Source organism: Bidens hawaiensis, unplaced genomic scaffold, assembly GCF_021521415.1.
Source record: "Bidens hawaiensis isolate Kalapana, Puna unplaced genomic scaffold, B.hawaiensis_p1.1 tig00041907_1, whole genome shotgun sequence".
NCBI lineage: Eukaryota > Viridiplantae > Streptophyta > Magnoliopsida > Asterales > Asteraceae > Bidens > Bidens hawaiensis.
In genome coordinates, this window is record NW_027505750.1 from 104,784 (window position 1) to 130,021 (window position 25,238).

The 25,238-nt window shown below is 34.0% G+C and overlaps 1 non-coding gene and 3 pseudogenes across 3 annotated transcripts; 1 reads left to right on the forward strand and 3 right to left on the reverse strand.

Moving 5' to 3' along the window:
• Positions 1 to 2,165: 2,165 nt before the first annotated feature.
• On the forward strand, positions 2,166 to 5,162 carry LOC143615123 (receptor-like protein 7; annotated as a pseudogene).
• A 1,346-nt stretch (positions 5,163 to 6,508) lies between these two features.
• Positions 6,509 to 6,580, reverse strand: TRNAD-GUC (transfer RNA aspartic acid (anticodon GUC)). The gene has a single exon. It is a non-coding gene; the product is annotated as a tRNA-Asp (tRNA).
• Positions 6,581 to 8,043: 1,463 nt separating this feature from the next.
• Positions 8,044 to 13,219, reverse strand: LOC143615132 (protein SPA1-RELATED 4-like; annotated as a pseudogene). Its single transcript, XR_013150411.1, has 7 exons — positions 12,668 to 13,219; positions 12,425 to 12,581; positions 11,121 to 11,973; positions 9,636 to 9,800; positions 9,215 to 9,526; positions 8,392 to 8,451; positions 8,044 to 8,306 (listed from the first exon to the last, which is right to left on the reverse strand). The product of XR_013150411.1 is annotated as a protein SPA1-RELATED 4-like (transcript).
• A 6,546-nt stretch (positions 13,220 to 19,765) lies between these two features.
• Positions 19,766 to 22,626, reverse strand: LOC143615133 (putative serine/threonine-protein kinase At1g54610; annotated as a pseudogene). Its single transcript, XR_013150412.1, has 6 exons — positions 22,018 to 22,626; positions 21,729 to 21,955; positions 20,865 to 20,965; positions 20,670 to 20,784; positions 20,184 to 20,599; positions 19,766 to 20,109 (listed from the first exon to the last, which is right to left on the reverse strand). The product of XR_013150412.1 is annotated as a putative serine/threonine-protein kinase At1g54610 (transcript).
• Positions 22,627 to 25,238: the final 2,612 nt, after the last annotated feature.

A 25,238-nucleotide genomic window follows, 5' to 3' on the forward strand; every position in this document is an offset into this window, starting at 1 on the left:
CACAAACCCACGTGCATGAACCAATATAAATTTTTTCAACAGAAAAAATTTCTGTTTGAATACATATGGTTTGATTGTTCCATCTATTTATATATGATTTCGAAATTTTTAACTCTTTGGATACAAATATATTTTAACTATATCAATTTGTATACAACTTCCAAACGGAGTTAAATAGATCTGTTACTTTTGTCAATTTCAATTAAAAAAATTAATCGATGCCCTCTTTTAAACCCTAACACCCCTCTTTGTTCATACGTCCCCCCCAAATACTTCATTTGAACCTTAACTCCCCTCTTCGTTCATACTGTCTTCCCCAAATTCAACGATGGTAATCTGCAATTGTGTTCTCCAGTAGTAGAAATTGTCTCGGGCTTCAGAATTCGATTAAGAATCACGAAGAAATGGTCCGGAAACGGGATATGGAGAACAAGAGATTGAAACATGTTCTATTTTGTAGTCTGGTTTCTTTGTAATATATTATCTTGTCAATTAACATGAAAAATTGGGTAATCGTTTGTAAAGGTCAATTTCTAGATTTGTTAAATGTATGTGGATGATTTTACAAGTTATGAAATGAAAGTTTGCATTTACTTTTGTTTATGATATGTTCGATTGGGTTATTTTTGGCTTTATGGATATGGACAAGTATTATGAATGTTTATTTTTTGATCTTCTGGTGTCATTAAAGGATTTTTATTTTTTTTGAACGGGCCATTAAAGGATTAATCTGCATTTTATCATTTACTAGACCATTGCAAGGGTTAATTTTTAAGTGAAAATGACGAAAGTACCCCTTACGTATTTGGGGTTTAACAGATTTGTTTAACTCCGTTTGGAAGTTGTATACAAATCGATATAATTAAAATATATTTGTATTCAAAGCGTTAAAGGTTTCGAAGTTATATACAAATAGATGGAACGATCAAACCACATGTATTCAAACGGAAATTTTTTCTACAAGAAAAATCAAACACTTGGAACATGTTAGATAAATAAACATTGAATCTTTATATGGTTTTCACCACCATATTTTAATGATTTTTTTTCCGCATAAAACTGTCGATGTGGTATACTCTTGGTATCATTTTCCCTATTCAAGCTATAGGAAATTTTTCTGTGTTGTAAATTTCATGATCCATGGGAGCTGACATAAAAACCTACATTAACGAGAGAGAACAAGACTAAGGCGTGCTCGTTTCACAGAATGAAATTGAATTGGAATTGAATTTTGCATAGAATTTAGAATTGGAAGGAATCTGAGCATTCCAAAAGGAACCGGAAGGAATTAAAATCCAATTTAATTCTTGATGTGTTCGTTTGACAAATGAATTGTAATCAGAGGGTTTTTTTTTATGAGTATAACCGCGGAAACATTTTAGTTTTTTTTTTAGATTTTTGTTTTTTATTTATTTTTTGCGTTATGATTTTTTTTATTATTATTATTTTATTTTTTTAGGGGTTTTCTATTAAGATCAAAAACCTCTAAAAAAATATTCAAAAATAATAATAAATTCATAACTCAAAATATAATCAAAAACAAAAAAAACTAAAATGTTTTATTCGTTATCCTCGTTAAAAAAAAAAATCTTGAGAAAATATTCCAATGAATTTACTTGAAATCCTCTGCATTTTGGAAGGATTTAAAATCCCTTTATTTAAAGAATTTTGAAGGAATTGAATTCCAATTCCAATTCCAATTCCAATTCCAATTCTTTGAACCGAAGACACCAAAATGGAATTAAGATTCCAATTCCAACGAAACGAACACGTCATGTCATGGGATTTTAATTTTAATTCCTTTGAATTCTCACGAATTCTGTGAAACAAACGCGTCCTAAGAGTTTTAGCTGAAAAAAAGTCCGATCTCCATTCAAAAGAGAACGAGTTGCAATTGATATTTTGATAATATTCACAAGACCAAGAGAAAGACAAGAGGAAGAAGTCACATATAGTGTTTGCAATCGGTTCACCAAAGTATTTTATAACCACAAAAAGGTTTTGAAATATATAAAAACTAAAACTAAATGCAATGTACAATCATGATTATAACAAAATAATCTTCAAGGAAGTAAGACAATGAAATCGTTCATAATCAATTAGCCCACCATTACTTTCATCACCGTTTCTCAGTCGTTCATTTCTTATCTTGTAACGATCGAGCTAGCGTTTAATATATATACACAAATTATTAAATGATCAAACTAAACCTAGCTACGTTTCTTCATGGCTTTCAGTTTCATGCAAATCATCTCCTTTATATACTTATCGGTCACTAGCCCATGCATTGCATCGTTATTAAGCCGTCACAAAGAGTGTTTAGCTTTGTTTGAATTTAAGCAAAGCTTTCTGCATCAACCTTATGCTTCATTTGATGTTGGTAGGCCTCAAAAGCTTGACTCTTGGAGGAAGATCACAAGCAATACATCAAATCATGATTTTGATTGTTGTTTGTGGGATGGTGTGTAGCGATAAAGGCCATGTGATTGGGATCGATTTGAGCCAAAGCTCTCTCCATGGATCTATGAAGTCCAACAGTTCCCTCTTCAATCTTGTTCATCTTCAGATGCTTAATCTATCAATGAACGACTTTGTTGAGTCGCAAATTCCATTAGAGATTGCTCGCCTAAAGCAACTAAGAAGGCTCGATCTATCCAATTCGAGCTTCACTGGCCAAATCCCGATTGAAATCTCATACTTGATGCAGTTGACTTTGTTGGATCTGTCATGGAATCCACTAAAGCTTCAAAGTCCTAGCTTTGAGGATTTGCTGCAAAACTTGACTAGCCTTGAAGAACTGCATCTCTCAAGTGTTGACATTAGTTCATTCATACCTCCTTTCTTGTCTAACTTTTCTTATTTGAGGTCAATTGATCTTGAAAGTTGTCGGCTTCGAGATCAATTTCCATCAAAAATATTTCATTTACCCAAGCTCAAATTTCTTAACATGGCAGAAAATCCTATCCTCACGGGTTCTTTACCAGAATTTCAAAACAACACCTTACTTGAGCATTTGGATTTGTATTGCACAAGTTTTACAGGAAGTATACCAGAATCCATAAGCAAACTAAATCGTTTGGTATACCTATCCCTATATGAATGTTATTTCTCGGGATGCATCCCGCTTTCACTCTCTAACATGACGCAAATCACTTCCTTGTATCTCGGTCAAGATGAGCTCTTGGCTTTGGTTTTTTCAATGCCACGTCATCTTTCAAACTTTGTTAGTTTGGAAGTTTGTGAGAAGGGAGGCATGCACAACTGGATTGGCAAACTAACCAACCTTGAATCGATGTGTCTAGACCATATAACTATGTACGATGAAATCCTACCATCCTTAGCAAACTTAACCAAGCTTAGCGAGGTCATCATCACGGGAAAGCATATTTCTGGTCATATCCCATCTTCGTTTATGAACCTTACCCGATTAAGAGTGATAAAATTTTATGCAAGTCAACTGCAAGGAGAAATTTCAAGCTTCTCTAATATCAAAAGTCTCGAACATCTTAACCTAGTGAATAACAATTTTAGTGGAAGACTAGACCTAGATACGTTTGTAGGACTCACCAAACTTTGACATTTGTATTTAGATGGGAATAGGTTATCGTTTGTCACCACCAAAAACAACACCAATGGGGAAAACTTACCCGAATTGAAAGGCATAGGACTCTCATCATGCAACTTGACAGAGTTCCCTTCCTTTTTACGCCTCCAAAAGAAATTATCTTTCTTATTTCTTTCCAACAACAAAATTGAAGGACTTATCCCAGAATGGATTTTGAATACTACCCAAGAAACATTATGGATGCTTGAACTTAGATACAACTCCATCACCGGCTTCCACCGACATCCTAATTTTCTCCCATGGGCTCGTTTAAAAGTGCTCGAGCTTGGGCATAATCAACTACGTGGACTGCCTCCAGCTCCACCACCAACCACACTTGTTTATGATGTCACACACAATAATTTGATTGGAGAAATACCACCGTGGATATGTGAAGTGAAATCTCTTTGCTTCCTAGATTTGTCTTTTAATAACTTGACTGGAATACTTCCTCCATGTTTAGGAAACTTAAGCAATTTGTCTGTTTTGGATCTAAAAAGAAATAACTTTCACGGCCCAATGATGGATACATTTATGCATGGAAATCCGATGAAGAAGATTGATTTGAGCGAAAAATCAACTTACAGGTAAGCTATCAAAATCATTGGCTAATTGTACCAATTTAGAGTTTCTCGTTCTTGGAGGTAACTCATTTGAAGACATATTTCCATTTTGGTTGGGAAATCTTGCCAACCTACAAGTTCTCATTTTGCGGTCCAATAAATTTTTTGGTACAATTCAAAGTCTCGCTAATGCTGGCTCACCATTCTTCAATTTGCGGATCATAGACCTCTCCTGTAATGATTTTAATGGCCACCTTCCGGAAAAGTTCTTTCATACATGGAATGCGATGAAATCATTTGGAAGATCATTTTTTATGTTATATATGGAGCCAAACACAACCTTTTATGCTCCATACTCGATGACGTTTACAAACAAAGGTGTCAAAACAGAGTACCCTCATATTTTAAACATCTTCACATGTATTGATCTCTCGTGTAACAAATTTGAAGAGTTGATCCCAGAATCCCTGTATTATCTGCATGGGCTTCAATCTATTAATCTTTCAAATAATCATCTTGTGGCCCGTATCTTACCATCATTGGGGAACTTAAGGAATCTTGAATCTTTGGATCTCTCCCAAAACGAGCTAGTTGGGGAAATTCCTCACGAATTGTCGCAACTTAGCTTCCTTTAAGTTTTTAATGTGTCATTCAATCATCTTCATGGGGTCATACCTCAAGGGAAACAAGTCAGTACATTTGAGAACAACTCCTACATGGGTAATCCCGAGTTGTGTGGAGCACCTTTATCTAAGAAATGCGAAATCTCAACCATACCATCAATTCCACCAACAAACAATGAGTATAGGTCTTTCTTGATCCCGAGTGATAAAACTGATTGGGTGATCATGTTCTTCGGAGTTGGAAGTGGGTTTGTAGTTGGAATTGTTTCGGGGAACTTAGTTTTTGCTAAGTACGATGATTGGGTCGTTGAGTCATCCGGAATGAGGAAGCATAGATGGGTAAAGCCAGTGAGAAACACAAGGGGAAGCTAACATTCACAATTGAGGTTTTATGATCCTTTCGTGTGTGGATATACTTGATAAGTATGTTTTATATGCATGTATTTGTCTTTTTGTTAAGCATTAAATGTACTGATTGTATTATATAACTAGTATCTTGAACTACCCACCCCCATGGACATTGCAGGGGCGGTCGCTTTGAATGTTTAGTGTTTGTGACAAAGCAAAACAAATTCGTAAACATCTAAAAATGCTAGCGCGAGTCAAAACCTAAATGCAACGAAGAAATATAATATACTAGTTTGAGACTCGTCTATTATACGGGCATTTCTTAAAAATACAATATTTAATAAATAATCGATATACAAGAAACAATAAACATATTAAACACTATTAATACACAGTCGTCATACAATAGTCTTTAAAACAACTTTAAAGTAAAAGACTATTATAAATATCAAATATTTGAAAAAAATGAAGTAAATATTAATTATCATTTTGAACCATAAGTTTTAAAAATGATTAATTTTATTTTACTATTATAAATTTATGAAAAATGATGAGGTTTAACGTGGGAGTGACAAGTAGGAAAATTTGTAGCTTTTTATTAGAGAGTATAGATTGCCAAACTTTATATCAAATCGAAATCTGACCTAATATAATGTATTAGCTGTTAAACCAGAAAAAACATTGACTTTGTGTTGATTGTTGAAGAAACAGTTTTGGTATATTTATTTGGATCTAGTTTAAGAAAGATATACCAAATATCTAGCTTTATTGGAACACTTAGATAGATATAAGATTCATTTCGATTGTAAACCTAGAAACTTACAAATGTCATCCAAATCATATATTCTACTCTAAGTATAAAGAGTAAGATTTTATAGCACACACTTTACAATTAAGATAAATTTAACTACAATTCAATTAACATTGATCATTATAACATTATAAGAATCATCTAGTTTTAGGTTGATTCTCTCTATTATAAGTTTTAACTAGTAAAAAAAAGTCTTTTACGCGCGTCTAGATGGTATTCTTACTACTATCGTTATGAACATGCACTAGAATTAATTCTATTAACATTGGTCAAGTCTTCAATTTATTTACGTTATTTCTTAACACGTTTTGTAAATAAAACATTCAAAGCTTAACATAGAATTTTTTTTCTTTTGAAATGCTGGTTTATTATTATTAATAAAACAATCCTAGCAAGAAACTAGGACATGATATGAAGCTATCCAATAATGAGTTCTTACACCACTCGGCCCTAGCAATTAACATAATTATATCACAAAACTAAGATTTCTTGAATTTAAACATTATTTAACAAAACTGTGGACTTTCCTACAAAACCAGTGGCTCAGATAAAAATTAAACGCCGTTGCCGGGGATCGAACCCGGGTCACCCGCGTGACAGGCGGGAATACTTACCACTATACTACAACGACCATTTTTGTCTATAACATTTACATAATTCTAGTGAGGCATGCCTTCTCAAACCCAAATTATATTAAACCAAGCGCTACAATCTATCTAGCTGAAGCCTTGGAAATATATTACTTTAACCTTTTAGTTTGGTGATGGGTAACTAATAAAAAAGTAGTTATATAATTCTAGATTATACATATTATGAACACTAAGTTTGTAATTAAGATAAGATCACAACAAAAATACAGAATAGATTGATTCTATATCTCGTATTTCCTGGGAGTGTGTGTTTGGAGAGGGGTAGGGGTGTGCAAGAAACCGAAAACCGATCCAAAATCGAAAAAATCGAATTGAAACAAAAAAACATTGGTTCGGTTTTATGTTTTTGTAAAAGCCGAACTAACGGTTCGGGTTTGATTTTGCATGTAATAAAAACCGAAAAAACAGAACCGAATTCCTAAATATTTGTTTTTTATATTTTATATTAAATAATTATAAAACTTTAATAAATATGTAACTCAAATATTTTTGGTCAAGTGTATAATAGTCTATTATTTTACAATTTAAAAAATTATTTATAACGAAATTCATTATTTTTTGACAACTTTTTTTCCGGCATAAAATTTTCAAGCTCAAATGACAAAAACCGATTAAACCGAAACCGAACCGAAAACAAAACGAAAACCGGAAAAACCGAAACTGAACGGTTTCAAAACTTTTTGGAGTCTTGGTTTTAGCCGAAAACCGCACCAAAACGCACAACGCACACCTCTAAGAAGGGTTGATTGAGTAGTATGCACCACCGGACGCCTCCTTTGCCACCTGGTCACCACCGCCCGGTGGGGGTTGCGGGGCGGAGGTGTAATTGTTAGATGGCACACATAGTGATAGATTCCAATTACTTTATGATTGTTTTGTCATTTAAATTCATTATACATTCAAATTCTTTAAATTCTAAATCTTTCCCAAAAAAAATCCATAACCAAACGAACCCTTTATCGCCTTTCATTCGAGAAATTTTATCAAACATCAACGATCACCAATAGAACAACACTACATCATTTTGGTGCTCATTTGTACATTTTTGGTTATTTCAACAAAATTCACTAAACTTCAGTTGTGGAAGCCCCTAATCCTAAATATTCGGCGCAACTTGTTGCACGCTTACCTTCTGTTTCGATGTAATCACTTCTTTTCAAATATATTATTTGGTATTTTAAAACCCAACTTTATATGAAAACCCACATGCATGAACCAATGTACACCTTATAATCAACCTCAAAACACTTAGAACAAGTTAGAAATATAAAAATATAATCTTTTTATTAATGGGTTTTACTTTTTACCACCATTTTATTCATCTCCATCGGCAAACATGAGAAAAAAATTGTGAGAAAACAATGTGCATACTTATAAATAAATGTTCACCAAATGTTACAAAATATACAAAAATAACCACCAGATTTTCCTTTATCTACAATACATGACACACTCAAAATTTCTCTCTATACAGCTTCCTATGTCCGGAAACCGAAACACGAAAATGCTTGGATATAACTAAACCATTTCCAAGAGCTTAATATTTCCCATTGAATTTGCAGCAACCAAAGTGGACGACTGAACGCGCCAACACACAGATGAAATGAACTGATCTGAATCGTCCATGTCGTCACCTGATAACGGATCCGTGGTGTTGAATTTATATGATAATGCAGGCATAGGGAATGCTTTGTGATACACAACCACCTGACCCATGTTCATATATATTTTTATAAAAATTTGATGTTTTATATAATTTTGTGATCATAGTATATTTTTGAATAAATAGTACCTCATTTGTTTCTGAACCAGTAGCAATGTAACCATCACATACAGATAAACCAACAAAATTCTGAAAAAAAAAAATAGAAAAAAACAAAGTTAAATAAAGGGCTAGCGGTGCAGCTTGTTGCCCGCTTGCCTTCTGTTTCGATGTAATCACTACTTTTCAGTTTAAAATACTAAAAAAATAACCTACAAAAAAAATAAAGAAAAAAATTACATAACTCATAAAGAAATAAATGAGTTGATTTGGGTAATTTTTGTTTACTTATGGGTTCATTTTGGCCAACTCAAATTATACAGCGGGTCAATTTGGGTCAACTCAAGTTATACAATGGGTCACTCTTATAAACTCGCTAGCCTAAAACGGGCCCATTTTAATACTAGCAATTAGAGATGCACAAATTGGATTATGGGCCCAAACCTGTTCATGGTGGGCCAACAAAAGTCAAAACCGGGTTCTAGTCAAACCAGGTCGGGTTGGAACCAGGTTTTGTGGGGAAAAGGATCGAGCTTGGCCGGTTTGAAACCGGTTTGGGTCAGGTTTGACCATGTTCAAACCGGTCAACGCAAAGTATTACAGCCCCATTTCAACCCTACGGGTCAAGTAGGGTCGGGTGCAAATGGGCCCATTTTGATACTAGCCGCTAGAGGTGCACAAATCAGAGTCTGGGCCGAAACCGATACATAGCAGGTCAAAAAAAGTCAAAACCGGGTTCTGGTTAAACCGGGTTATAACCGGTTCGGGTCAGGTTTGACCGAGTTTAACCAGTTTCCATGTATAGAATTACAAGTTTACAGCCCGGGCATACTTATAAAGTAAACAAGCATACCTTAACATTCGTATGGCCCGTGAACGTCTGAACTGGACAGTCAACCACTTGAGACGTTGACCCTGATAAATCCCATAGCTTCAAAGTGTTATCAGTGGAAGACGATAAAAGAGTTGACGAATCAACAAACTTAACATAACTAACGGTTTTATTATGTCCCATTAACGTAGAAACTGGCGCACTCGGGTTACGAAGATCATAATAATAAACTCTATGATCAGCTGACCCGAACGCTAAACTATTCCCAGAATCAGTTGGGAACTGAACACAACAAACATTTGCTTTTGTTTTAATTGTACCAACACTCTTTCCCTGCAGTACCAATATTTGCAAAAAAAAAAAAACAAACAAACAAAAAAAAAACTTATTATGCATCAAGATATTAGATTATTAATCACTTTTAATAAAATAACCGCAGTACGTTTAATTTTCAAATTGCCTGATTGATATTCCAGAGCTTAACAGAACAGTCATCGCTCCCGCTTGCCAGCAGTGTCGGGTTTGACCAGGAAAAGTCAACCGACCAGACGCGTCTCTCGTGCTCTTTTAGTTCTCTATATACTTGATTCCGTGTCACATCCCATATCTGAAACTTTCATATTGAAATTAACTACAATAACTATAAGCAGCATTCTTTATTTGAAAAGTTGTAACACATTATGTCATGTCCACTAACAGAAGTTAGATTTCCTGTTAACGTTTTTTAAAATGACAATTATACCCCTACAACTAAATGACATAATTTATAATTTGCATACTTTATTTGAAAAGTTGTAGTGCATAGTGTCATTGCCACTAACAGAAGTTAGATTTTTTGTTAACGTTTTTTAAAATGACAATTATACCCCTACAACTAAATGACATAATTTGTAATTTGCATACTTTATTTGAAAAGTTGTAAAGCATTATGCCATTTTCACTAACAGAAGTTCGATTTTCTGTTAATGTTTTTAAAAATGACAATTATACCCCTACAACTAAAAGATATAATTTGTAATTTTCATACTTTATTTGAAAAGTTGTTACACATTATGTAATTTCCACTAGCAGAAGTTAGATTTTCTTTTAACGATTTTTAAAATGACAACTATACCCCTACAACTAAAAGACATAATTTGTAATTTTCATACTTTATTTGAAAAGTTGTAACGCATACTGTCATTTCCACTAACAGAAGTTAGATTTTCTGTTAACGTTTTTTAAAATGACAATTATACCCCTACAACTAAATGACATAATTTGTAATTTGCATACTTTATTTTAAAAGTTGTAACGCATTATGCCATTTCCACTAACAGAAGTTAGATTTTCTGTTAATGTTTTTTTAAATGACTATTATACCCCTACAAATAAAGGACATGGAAATAGTTTGTAATTTTCATACTTTATTTGAAAAGTTGTAACGCATTATGTCATTTCCACTAACAGAAGTTAGATTTTCTGTTAACGTTTTTTAAAATGACAATTATACCCCTACAACTAAAAGATATAATTTATGATTTGCATACTTTATTTGAAAAGTTGTAACGCATACCGTCATTTCCACTAATAGAATTAGATTTTCAGTTAACATTTTTTAAAATGACAATTATACCCCTACAACTAAAGGACATAATTTGTAATTTGCATACTTTATTTGAAAAGTTGTAACGCATACCGTCATTTCCACTAACAGAAGTTAGATTTTCAGTTAACGTTTTTTGAAATGACAATTATACCCCTACATCTAAATGACATAATTTGTAATTTGCATACTTTATTTGAAAAGTTGTAACGCATACTGTCATTTCCACTAACAGAAGTTAGCTTTTCCGTTAACTTTTTTTTAAAATGACAAATTTACCCCTACAACTAAAAGACATAATTTGTAATTTTCAGAATTATAATATTTACATATATACATTACCTGTACTACACCTTCAAAATTGCTTGAAGCAATCTGGCCTTTAATGTAGTTATTCCAACATATACTGCTTAACTTAGAACCACTCGACATTTCAACAACCGGATAATGTATGTCACGGTTCTCGTTTAAAATCGAATCGTATTCAAAAACTTTGATTTTCTTATTCACACCCGCAGTTGCAAAGAATTCTCCATCTCGATCAAATCCAAGTGAACATACAAGATTCGAAGAATTTAAAAGATCACCTTGTTTTAAACTCGCTTTAACTTTTAAAGTCTTATACGACATGTATTTAGTTAAACCGTCTAAAAACGAGTCAATCCATCCACTTTGTTTGGCTTGGTTAACCGGTTGAAAATTATTTGCAGAGCTTTTTTCTTTAAGAGCAGCAGACCCTTTACCATCACTACTCATCGGTCCACTTTTGGTCAACGGTTTGACTCTTGGTTTGACCGACGGTTTAAACGCCCTGCGCCTGGTTGAAAAGTAGGCTGCTTCTAGTTTCTTGAAGTTTTTCATCAACCGAGAGTTTTTCAAGATGGCGTTTTCTTGATGATCTGCATTTCTGACTCGTTTTCTGGATCCCGAGCTAGCAGAATCATCATCATTTGAAGTCAAACCTTGTTTTGCATGAATAGATGTTTGTAACTTTGTAGCTTCTTGTAAATCAGAAGATATAAACGAAACCGTCCTGCGCAACATGTCTGCAGATTCTTGTTTTCTTTGTTGCAGCATTAAAAGAAATTCAAGTAATAAATCTTGCTCTTGAATCTTTTCTTTAATCTCTATAAGCGCTTCGCGTTCCATTAAACTATCCCTCGGTTCATTAAGCAATTCACTTTGCAGCACTTCGCTGATAACAAATAAGAGTATATTTTCTCATTTTCTTTCGAAAAAGTCGCTAATCATAATTTTTTCATATAAAAGCTCATGCATATGTAAAAAACACGAAAAAATCTCTCAGCCCGGTTTTGCTATATTAAAGTCGATACGCACACTTGTCTAGAAAGCATGTACTTTTGAAAAAATATTTAAAATATTGACTTTTTATTTTTAAATATGTCAAAATTTGATGAAGCGAACTTTTTTTGTAAAAAAAAGTTGTATATCTTATTTTGATGAATTTAAAGGGTACCGAGTTATTATTTTTAAATATTTTTTTCACAAGTACATGCATTCCAGACAAGTGTAACGATTTTAGTAAAGCAAAACTATGTTATGTTGAGCGTCTTTTTCATGAAAAATGAGAAAGTATGCTGGTTTTTTATAACATTAACCCTTGAAGTAATTTAAACGAAACTCACTGGATTTTCGGTCTACTAGCAGGCTCGGGATGCAATAAGCACAAGCAAAAACAGCTTCTTTAGGCCATTTTAATAAAAACTGAGGCGGGAACACACGGTGTCTCAAACTAGACATGGTTGCATTCCTTTCATCTGCTGAATTGCTTATGCAGTATAACTATAAAGTTAAATCACAACATTAGACGCTTCGGTTCGGTTCATATGATTAACAACATATTACCTTGAATTAAACAAAACACACACCTCGAAAAGAAGAACGCCTAATCGATAAACATCACACGCACAAGAACTCGCACCACCCGAAGCTTCTTCCGGACTAGTGTACCAATTTGATTCCATTTGCAATATCTGTTTCATCGGAAACGCATTCGAACTTGAATTTAACTCAAGTTGACTTTGACCCGATGATGAAACCAATCCAGTAAATTCGGTTTTCGGGCTATTTAATTTTAATTCATCTTCACAAGAATCCGAGCCTGAATCCGAACAAGACACCGACTCTATAAACGAAACACGATTAAACGACGACAAGACAAAACACGAGGGCCTAACATTCTGCACCACAAACCCTTGAGAATGAGCCAAGTTCACAACTTCAACAATTTGCATAAATATATGCAAGCAATCAAGCGCATTAACGACGCGCTTATCGTTATCTAACCACTGTCTCAAACTAATATCTTTCGGTTCAACAGGGCGAATAACCAAACCATCATCTTCCTTAAAGTATCCGAACCGAGTTCCTACTCGGTTCGAATGATCCAAAACATTTTTTTCTGTTAATGAATTCTCCATGTTTAATAATCTATAGCTTCATAAATAATAACGTAACATCAAAAGCATAAACTTGTACATAACATGTTATGAACCTGCAAGCAAAACTATAAACTTAACTACATTATTCTAAGTATAATAATATTTAAAAAAACATGTAACAGATTATTATGGTACCTGATAAAAGTGGTTACACAAGCCAGGGGTGTTCTTCAGGTATACAAAATAACAAATGTGAACCTCAAATATCAGATCTTTAATTGAATAACAGTGACCTTTTGTTTGCAGCCACATAAAATGGAGTTAGTAAAATGAATATAAAATGAAATGTTTTCTTCTTTGTTGAATGACTAAAAACCAGGCATATAATAAATTATTATAATAATATTATTCTATATTTCTATAGTTTTCAATTTGACACCTTAGTAGACTTTGGACTGGGGCTGGAAACGAACCAAACGCACGTGAATAAGTGTATGTTTATGTTCATTTATTCCGTTAAATGAGCATGGATGGTTAATCAAATAAATATTTGTGTTTATGTTCTTTCATTTAAAAAATATACATGCTGGTTGTTTGTTTATTTAACTTTAAATGAGCACGTTAATTAATCAAACAAATATTTTTTTGCAAATGTTTGTTCATTTAAAAAATGAGTATGTTCATGTTCGTCCGTTAAAAATCTAGCTGGTAAGTTTATTAACATAAACGAACACAAACATTCACGAATGCAAATAAACGATATAAGCTAGGGTTTCTCAATGGAGACTTATGTTCAAACCCCACTGACAACACTTTGGAGGGGGCATGAGTGGCTCAATGAAGGAAGACGAGGATTTTTATGATCTACAGTTTCGGGTTTTACCAACAGTGGGCCTTCGGACGGGTGAGTTTTTCCCGGAACTGAAGATAACTTAGAGGTGTTTAAGGGTTTCATACAGCTAAGTTAGGCCAGCTGACAATGACTTTTTGTTATTAGGCGAAGTATCTAGGCAATTAATTCTTAATTTGTTGAACGTTTTAAAAAACAACATAAATGCTACCTAAAAAATCAGAACATTGTCTACAGCCACATAATAAAATAGTAGTTAAATGAATATACAAATAAAATGTTTTCTTCATTTGGAATGATATAAATATATAATAATATATTAATAATATTATTACTATTATAATATAGTTTAAAAGTTGAAACCCTAGATTCTGATACACTTGTTTCTGTTGTTTTACTCATGAAGCTACGTGGCGCATTCATAACTGAATAATGAGATTAAAGACACGCGGATGAACAGGATGTGAGAAACATGGCCACGTGAATTAATGTTATGGATTGGATGATTGGTTAGATACCTATAAATGATTAAGATAATCGTATAATTAATTAGATGACGTAAGAGCTAGATTAGGGTTTCCAATTAGTGATAATTCCTAAAATAGACCATTTGAGAAGAGAGAGTCTCAAAACAAGCCACCATCCGACTTCACCATGGCATTTGGTTTTCCACTGATGATTTTCGTCCCATAATGAAAGAGTGGCACGTTTAAAGATGTTGACTCCACTTATGAGATTTCAAATGAAATACGTCTGACCCGTGAGATTTCAAAGGAAGTTCGTTTGACCCGTGAGTTTTGATAACAAAACAGTATCCTCCATGAGTTTTTGAAAAAAAAAATTGAATCCACCATTGATTCACCACCACCACCGCCGCCACTTGCCGGAAACCGAAGAAGACGACGGAATATGTGAAAGATCTGGTGATATCAAAATTGTGGCATTGAATAAATGCTCAGGATGGGTTATGAGAAGTTATATTATTAAGATAGAGATGTTGCAAAGAGAGGAGTGCGCCTAGCTCCAACGGGAGGTAGTCGAATAGATTCCGGCGAGGAAGGATAATGTCGATGACGCAGTGGTCGGAGTTGCAGGTGATGTCAGGCCAGTGGCATGGAGTCGGGTCGGAGTCTTTCAAGGTGAATAGTGAGTTTGATGGGTCGGAGTTAATGGTGGCTTTGAGTGCGAGTAATGAAAGGCCGTCGGCAAGTGGCGATGGTGGTGTTGGTGAATCAATGGTGGAATGAGGTGGATTCAATTTTTTTAAAAAACTCACGAATGAGGCTGTTTTGGTATCAAAATTCACGGGTTATACGGATTTCCTTTAAAATCTAGCAGGTCAGACAGATTTTCTTTGAAATCTCAATGGTAGGGGTCAGCATCTTTACACGTGTCACTCTTTCATTGGGGGACGAAAATCATCGATGAGAAACCAAATGTCACGGCGGAGATGGATTTCAGTGGATTATTAATGAAAGTTTTGAAACTTGTGGCCTATTTTAGGTTTCTCTCTCTTCAAATGGCCTATTTTGGAAATTTGCCCTTCCAATTAAGTGAATAGATGACTGAGATAACAAGAAAATGAACTATAGCTCAATTAAGTGAGGGGCCGAAGGCCGTATGGTTTTAAGTTTGAATCTGATTTCTATCGGGTTTTATTGTAATGGGTCTTCAGATGGCAGGTTATCACTAGAACAAGTGATGGTGGTAGGGTCGTCTCCAAGTATTTAAATACCTCGGCCGAGCCGAAATAAGAAGGCTCATAGCCTTAACGAGTAACGAAATATATAAGCTAATTTTTTTAAACAACGCTTAATGTTAATAACATAGAAAAATATATTGTTAAAAGCAAATACCGTAACAGCTAACGACTAACCGATAATTCGCGAAACTCATTGGGGAAAAAAAACATACCTTGGAAGTCCTTGGTGGCTGGCTTGGTCAATCGCAAAGGAGTCTGGTGGTCAACGACAAACCAACAGTGGTTGTCGAGAGGGTTGGTTGTTCAGGTTTTGTTCAGCATTTGCAAAGAAAAAAGGAGCCAAGAAAGAATTTCAAGTGGGCGTTATTTCTTTTATTTTGCATTCGATTTTTATGAATTTTATTTTTTTTGTTTGGACCCAATAATTTAAACTTGATTAAATGGATTATGAATAAAAAAATTTTGACCGTTAAGAGAAAATGAGTGAGATAACAATATAATTGTATTTAACTTTAGATTTGATAAAGCAATTAAATTTTGATGCAATAGTTAAATATATGTATTTAAAGTATTGATTTTAGAGTGATTTCACATGTGAACAGTCAAGTTCTGTGTCTAACCCTTGTGACCATTTGGAAAAGTTAATATTGCATAATGTACTTATTTCACTATGAAGGCTTAGTTCTAACCTTTTCTATATAATCTTATAGAATACTTTGTTCTTTTGGAAACAAACTTAATCAAACAAATTCACTTAAACATTATATTTTTGCCACTTAAATAAATTTTTGGCGTAGAACACTTCATTTTCCAAAACTCGTATGAGATTTTTTTTTTAATCTCAATCATGAAGGGTTATGTTTCGACTTCAAGTCTTCAAATATGGAGGTTAACTATGCAGGCAATCCTGCAGTGGCATCTTATTTATACAAAGTATGTAGTATATACTCAATATATTGTATTATATTGCTATTTTATAGTATATAATTACAATTAAAACAACTAAATAGTATATAATGTATAATATTTAAAAGTACAATTATATATATAACAATTATGTATTTATAGAAATAAAATAATAAAAAATAAATAACAAACAAGTTGATTTTGAATCTTAGGTTGAAGACTTCATGAGCTTGAACTATTGACCCTAATTTTAACATTTTTATGACAATTTGAAACATGAGAACATGGATGCATTTAGTTGTAAACCAACTAAACTTTAAGGTTCACCTGTATGATAAAACTGGGCCATTTGATTTCAATGTTTGGTCAAAGAAGTACACTTATTAATTGTGTGTTAATGTATATATATAGCTTTTGCTAAAACAAAGTATGCACCATATATGATGTGCCAAATTTGTTAAACTTTGTGTAAGTGTCAATTTGAGGATTGTTGCACCTAAGTATAAGGTGCACATTTTGATATAAAATTTATATATATGCTAGATTTAGTTGCACAAATTTTATATGGACATGCACATATATTTTAATATAGACACTTAATTGTCTAATTTGGTAGAGGAAATGATTGAATAAGTGGACTAGTTTAGTGTTAGGTTTAATTGAAAAAATACTAGATGGGAGATTGCCTAATTTTTTGAAATATTTTTATGCTAATATTTGGTATTAAATTGGGCTGGGCTAAATTTAGCAGGATTGAGCTAAATGATAAAACTTAAATTATTTGTTGTTGAATTGGGCCGAGCTAAATAAGCGTTAACATAGTTGAATTGGTTAAATTTAGGGGTTTCAACCATGTTGGCTTGGCGGATTGAGGGGTTTAAATGTACAATCTGAACCCGGCTCATATTATAGTGTGCCAAAATTTTCAACCACAACTCCACATACACAAATTCGGGGCGACCCGAAAACGACTCGTTCAAACCATTTATCAAAAAGTTTTAAAAACAAAATCAATATAGTTTAAAGTTGGTAAAGAAAACGAGAAATATGAATTTTTTTTTTAGAAATGCTAGCCCTGCTTGCGGTGCGCACATATGATGTATATAAGTGTGAACCCTCGGGTGGGCAAAAGTGAAATTGCACTAATTTTGACGTTATTTTACTAATCTCGTGAAAATAACGTTAAAAGTGACGGATGGTTAATCAGGCATCATGTAGTGGCGTTGATAGCTGAAAGATAAGGGTACATGCACCGATCAGCCGGTGTCCCGATGATTGAGTGCTATGTGCCTTATGTCCAAGGCTTGATGCAAAACTACTATCGAGCCGGGGGTCTCACCGGAAGCAGCCACTCTATCCCTATGGGGTAGAGGTAAGGCTGCCTACATCTTACCCTTCTCAGACCCTACCATAGCTTTGCTATTGGTGGGATATACTGAGTACGATGATGATGATGATGATGATTTTTTTAGAAATGCTAATAACCTTTCAAGAGTATTTAAGAGAAATGAAAAGAAAAAAGTATAACTATAGTTACCGTTTTTTAAAAAATATTTAAGGGTCGTGTTAGTTAACCCGAATTGACCCATTTTCAAACGGGTCATGTTAATCAACCCAAAGCCTGGGTTTTTTTTTTCCTGTTTCGGCATTTTGGGTCGTGTGAACAATTTCCGCCCCTTGTAGTTAGGTTGCACTTTGATTAAATGCATGTTTGGCTATATACATATATGACTTGCAGCATGTTTAGTGCAACTTTATGTTTTCAAATTTTCAAATATTATGATTGTCTTTGGAGTATATTTTCTGGTCAATATGCAAAGTTAATTTTGCTAATATTTGCTAGTGTATATTTTCACTTAATTATTACTCCCAAAATATATAAAATAGTAAAGAGCCTCAAAATGGATCAGATTAAATTATAATATCTTAGGCTATTTATCATTATTTATAAAATGTGCCACTCCATAACATGTTATGATCACCTCTTCCACTCCTCACAACTTGTAACTAAAAAAAAAGGTATATTTGTTTTTAATGGTTTTAAGTGCATTCCTAACCCAACCTTTAAAATTATGTGAGGAGAGTTTGTAAATTATAGAGTGTGGTTGTAAGTGGTTGCTAGTGTAAATTATAGAGAGGTGAGAGAAAAGATGGTAAATTATAGAGTGTGGTTGTAAGTGGTTGCGAGTGTAAATTATAGGGAGGAGAGAGAAAAGATGGTGATTTTTTGTAAATTTGGGGAAAAGGTAGTGATTATTTTGTAAATTATAGGATAGAAAGAGAAAACTATAATGAAAAAGGTATAAAAAATATTATTTAATTGAACAGGAGAGAAAAATGTAGTGTTTTTTAGTGTAATTATATGATATATATGGATATAGGGATAGGGCACTGGATGAGAATGCTCTAACTATTGTTTTTTGGTCACTGCTGGTCTCAACTAATGAATTGGCTACTGATGGTCCCAATTTTTAAAGTATTGGTTCCTAATGGTCCGCGACTAACAGAATCCTAACGCCGTTAGTTTCAAGTCGTCAGGAAAACGTTTTTGGCTGTAAAATTCAAATTTGTTGTCGAAAAACACCACCTGAACACCGCAACCACCGCCAATTGACTCACCGCTAACCAACTACCACCACTTGAGCACCATCAACCGATTCCGACGATGGTTCTAAGATTTCCGGCTACCTCAATAATTGGAGCTTTTACTAGAAAAAGGTTCCTAACGGTCCGATACGAAGTTACCAAGATGTTTGGGATGAAAATGTTGAGTTTTCGGGAAAAAAGTTGAGTTTTCCGGCCAAAACCGTTTTTCCGGCGACCTGAAACTAACGACATTAGGATTCTGTTAGTCGCGGACCGTTAGGAACAAATTGGGACCATTAGTAGCCAATTCATTAGTTTGGACCAGCAGTAACCAAAAGACAATAGTTAGGATCATTAAAAACTAATATACCAAAAAAAAAACAATTATTATAAAGTATTCATAAATCTTTCAAAAGTCTTCTACGAGGTATATAATTTTGATTTTTTTTTCGGTATTTAGAATATTAAAATGGTTATAAAGTGTGACAAAATTACATAAATGCCCTTTATTAGTTTCAAAGCAGCCAAGTAAACCATGCCCAAAATAACCATATTTGAACCACAATTGCTTAATAATTATTATACAGTTTACATCACATTACATTCATCAAACTCAACTTAAAACATTTAGCTCATTATATATCAATTTGCCTACACTTTCTTCAAAACCCGTGTTCGTGTCGAGGGTATAAATAAATCCAGCTCAGCGACCCGAAAAGAATGTATTTTCCACCTGGACTTTTTTAATCTTGGTTTTATCATGGGCCCGCCTTACGGCCTCTTGAATTTGACGGTCATGGTCTTTCAACATCTGGTCAACTTTACCAGATGGAGCTAGTAACGGCCCGAGTAATGAATCTTGCTGGCCTTGGAACCGTACCCGATCTGCACAAAGGGTAAAAACATCATTTTGTTTGTAAACTATAACATTTTTTTAAAATTAATTAAAAAAAACATACATAACCGGGTCTTTATTAACCGATCTTCCATCGTCATCGGGTGGCCCCGCAGCGTTTGACGAGGCTTCTTTTAACGAACCCGGGAACCGACTTATCAATCTTGGAATTTGTTGTTGTGAAGTTCCCGTTTTGTCCCTGTCTCTTCGGTCTTCATACAACATGCTTTTCCTAGCAGCTACTAAACCCGACATTGCTGATAAATCCGGCCCGTTTGACTCAACCTTTTTCCCGGCTTTTGACCAGGCGGCCCGTTGGACTAATGGGCCGGAATGTGAAGCCCGTTTATGCAGGTTATTGGGCTGGTCTTCTTCCATAGCTTGAGAAGGTCTTGGCGGGTCAATCGGAAACCCGGAAGCCGAATCTTCATGTTGCGGGTTGAATTTTTCGCTACGGGAATACGATTTCCCTTGTCTTTTCTGTATAACCAAGGGTATTTTAGGTATTTGACTAATAACTAAAAACTTTAATTTAATAATCAAAGTTAACCTGCAAAGATGATGCAAGTTCAGCATTGGCTTCGGGTGCGGGGATGGCCCGAGACTCCCTTGTGGGTCTTCTTTCCGGGTCGGGTCGGTGGGCTTTCCCTCCGGCAGCAGCTTGTCTATTAAATCACAATTAAATATTTTAAATCATTGGCAAAATTTTACATATATTAAATAAAAAATTACATGTAACACATACCTTCTAGCTTCTTCATCGCGCATTTTAGCATCAAATTCTTTACTGGGAGGATACTTCGGTAAGCTTGAAGGATCACACGGGAATGGTTTTGTAGTAAAAAACTACAAAAATAAAGAGAAAAGAAGATGGATTAAACTAAAGGGCACAATAATAAGAATATCAGATAATTAGTTAGAAGTGCGCATGTGTCGGTTCGGGCTCCTACATAATTTTTGGTCTTTGAATTTTTGAGTTTTTGAAAATCGCTCGGTTTCGATTTGGTTTTTACCATTTGGAGTTGTAATATTTAGGCCAAAAAAATGACCCAAAATATTGAATTTGGGCCAAAAACTTCAGCCCAAATTCTTTTTGTTAATTAATAAATTATAAATTATTACACATTTTACACTATATATTAAACTCGCACATTTTACACTATTTATTAAACTCTGATAAATTAGTTAAAATATAAAACTAAAAATGAAAATACATACACTTGGTTTGGCTCAGCTTTTTCGGTTTTAATTACATGCAAAACCAAACCAAAAATTTGGTTTTTACGAAAATATTAAACTAAACTGTCGGATTGTTTGGCTTTAGTTTTGGTTTTTCCATTTCCACCATTTGGGCTTGAAAATTTTGTGACAAAAAAACAAATTGGCCCAATATAATGAATTTGGTCCTAATTATTTTTGTTAATAAAACTAATTGATTATTATACATTTAACACTAGCTATTAGTTAACATTCAAAATTAAAAATAAAAATTCATAAATTCGGTTTCCGGTTTTGATTACATGCAAAACCGAACCAAAAATTCAACTTTTTCAAAAACATTAAACCAACCTTAAGAATATAAACCGGTCATATATAAAGAAATTCGCACCTCACTCTTCAAAGCCGAAGCTGCGGACCCACGATTACGGGATCAATAGAAAGAAGAGTTTCCAGAAGAGCTAACGCAGGCCCCGGAAATTCCTTAAATGTTTCCGCAACAACACGCTTATACGGTTGTTGAGGCTTAAAAATGGTAGCATGAGGCAACTTCGACTTTCTCCAATAATCCTCAGACGGTGATCCACAAAGCTTAAAAATTTTATGCAACTGTTCTACCTACAATTAAATAAATAATTAAAAATATATTATACTATTAACAAAACAATTAATGTAGTTACCTCGGTTCTTCCTGGCATTATAGGTTTACCAGCATATAATTCAACAACTATGCAACCCGTACTCCACAAATCAACTGCAGTGCCATAATAAGTAGCACCGAGTAAAAGTTCAGGCGGTCTATACCATAATGTCACAACACGACTGGTCAGCGGTTGACTTTGACCAGGGTCAAAGAAACTCGCTAGACCAAAATCTGCTATCTTTAAAATGCCATTATTATCGACTAACAGGTTTGAACCTTTTATGTCACGGTGAAGAATACCGTTGGTGTGACAATGATCGAGCCCGGTTAATAATTGTCGTACGTAGCATTTGACCTGTGATTTGGTGAACTTGAGACTTGGGTGAGAAGCCAGCCCGGCTAAATCGTGTTCCATGTATTCAAAAACGAGGTATAAACTGCATGACATTCGAGAAGTTACTAGACCTTCTAGTTTGATAACGTTTGGATGATTGAGCTTGCGTAAAATGTGGATTTCACGGGCCATAAACCGAACACTTTCGGGGTCAAGATTGTCAAATCTTACTTTCTTTAAAGCAACAATTTTTCCCTGATCTAGATCACGGGCCCGGTACACATTACTATATGTACCTTGCCCAATCTGATAAAATAAAAAAAAACATTATCATTAGCTTAGAATGTATGTTATCTCAAACGCGTCATATAAAAATGGGCCAAACGGGCTAAAAGCCTAAAAGTGACCCAAAGTCTATTTTTAATTCATTCAACCATTTAAATTCATAATACTGTTTTGTAATCATAATTAACGCATTAACTATTTATAATCAGGTCAATATTAAGGAGGAATGGGCTGAACGGGCTGAAAGTCGCCAAAAGTCTATTTTTAATTCATACAACATTTTAAACCACTCATTTACAGATTCTTAATATTGTTGTTGTAATAGCATTGTTTTGTAATCATAATTAACGCATTAACTATTTACAATTTTGCGGGTTGACCCAATTCAAGAAGGCCCATCCCATCTCAACCCGTACCAAAAATGACCCGTTTAGAAGGTAACATATTTACTTATAATGAGTCAATTTGAATGTGTGTTATCTTTAAAGTCTATTTTTAATTCATACAACCTTTCAAATTGTTCATTTACAGTTTCCTGATATTATTATTATTATTATATGATTTGTAATCATAATTAACACATTAACTATTTATACTTTTTGCAAGCTGACACATTTCAAACCAACCCGTTGCGACCCACGCCAAAAATGGCCCGTTACCTTACCAACCCAACTCGACCCACCCATCTTGCCACCTCTACACATTATGAAAGTAACATAATCCAATAAACATATCATGTTCATAAACAAAAAAATCTGCAATCTCAAAAACAAGAATCAAACCTTATCCAATTTCTTAATTCTGCTTTGTCCCTTGGACTCTCTCTACTATCTTCAATGGCATATGGTTTGCCACAAACACACCCCATAATAACCAAACCCTAAATTGGCTTCCAATATTCAACCTTTTTGCTCAATTTACTAAAAACAAACAAGAAACACAATTACTTTCTTGAAAAAGATTAATAATTTAACAAAAAGGAGATATTTTTAATCAAAAACACACAACCCCACAAACCCCCACAATTAAAAACACATAAAGATCAAGTCTTTATCCAAAAAGATTGCAAAATTTCACAAAATGAGCACATTCCCACATCAAGAAGGCATTTTGAAGCACACCCAACTCAAATTATTGGTAAAAGAACATATGGGAATGAAATTGGTGCAATACCCTTATACCCAGTAAGCAAGAATCAAAATAGATTAATAATTTAACAAAAGGGAGACATTTTTAATCAAGAAAATACAACCCCACAAAAACCCACAACTATATACACAAAAAGATCAAGTCTTTATCCAAAAAGATTGTAAATTTTCAGAAATTACTGCTCACAATGACAAAAATGAGCACATTCCCACATCAAGAAGCATCTTGGAGCATACCCAACTCAAATTATTGGTAAAAGAACATATGGGTAGTGATCAAGAATCAAGAAAGATTAAATTTTTACCTTTTAGGGTTGAAGAAGTGATGGATCTGGAGTAGCAGGATCTGGATAGATGGGTGGATGGATGGATAGATAGAGAGAAGCAAAAAATGGGAATTGAAATAAGTAGAAAAAAGAAAATTAAAGAAAAGTTGTATACATTTTCTTGTTTAGCATTTATATATTCTGACAGTTAGGGGCAGCTTTTGGAAGCCTGTTGTTATGAGAGAGAGAGAGAGAGAGAGAGAGAGAGAGTGTCTGGTGTAGTGAGACATCCTTGCCACCACTCTCATAAGTCAAAACTTGGATTTATTCATAACTACAAATTAATGTTTAATTCTTTAATTAAGGATCATCAATACCCAATAAGCTCTTGAGCTCCTCATGATATAAACTTAAGTCATTTTCATTATTATTATTATAATAAGGGTTCATGGGTATGTAACTGATTTGTATTAAATAAGGTGGATGATTAAGGAGTGTTTTATTTTTTATTTTATTTATTTATTTTTGAAACGTAAACAAACAACTGGCAAGAGGCCAAAACAAGCCCTCTCCACGAGCCGGAGAACAACCAGAACACCACTAACCAACAATTACATGAAAGTAAACTTACACCAATTTGTCCAATTTATAAGATCTTTTTTGGATCTATGATTTATCAAAGAAATTCTAACGATTTAATCTCGTCTATAATTGAATCTATCTTGATATCTCTCATTTCAAAAATTCTTTCATCCCTCTCTTTCCATTCTAATTAAACCGGTTTTAAAAAGATTTCTTTGGAGCAGGTCCAATAATGCTAACAAAATACATTGGGTGGCGTGAGAGAGGGTCACTCTTTCTAAAGATAAAGAGGGCTCGGTATATCAAGAATTAGAGATATTAATAATTCTCTGATTGCTAAATGGAGTTGGCGGCATAAAAGTGAAAGAGGGGGGCTTTGGTACAAAGTGGTAGAGGCGATTCACTGAAAAAAGTTGTGCCGGGATCTGGTTTCGGTTAATGAAAAGTACAGTGAAGCTTGGAAGAATATTGCAAAGGTTGTTAACTCTTTAAAAATGGATGGGAGGAAATTGAAAGATTTTATTAAAGGTAAGCTTGGGGATGGTAAAGGATTGAGTTTTTGGAGAGATTTATGGGTTGGGAGCTCAACTTTAAGTTCAGCTCTTCCAAATTTGTTTAAATTGGGAAAAAAAATAAGAATTGT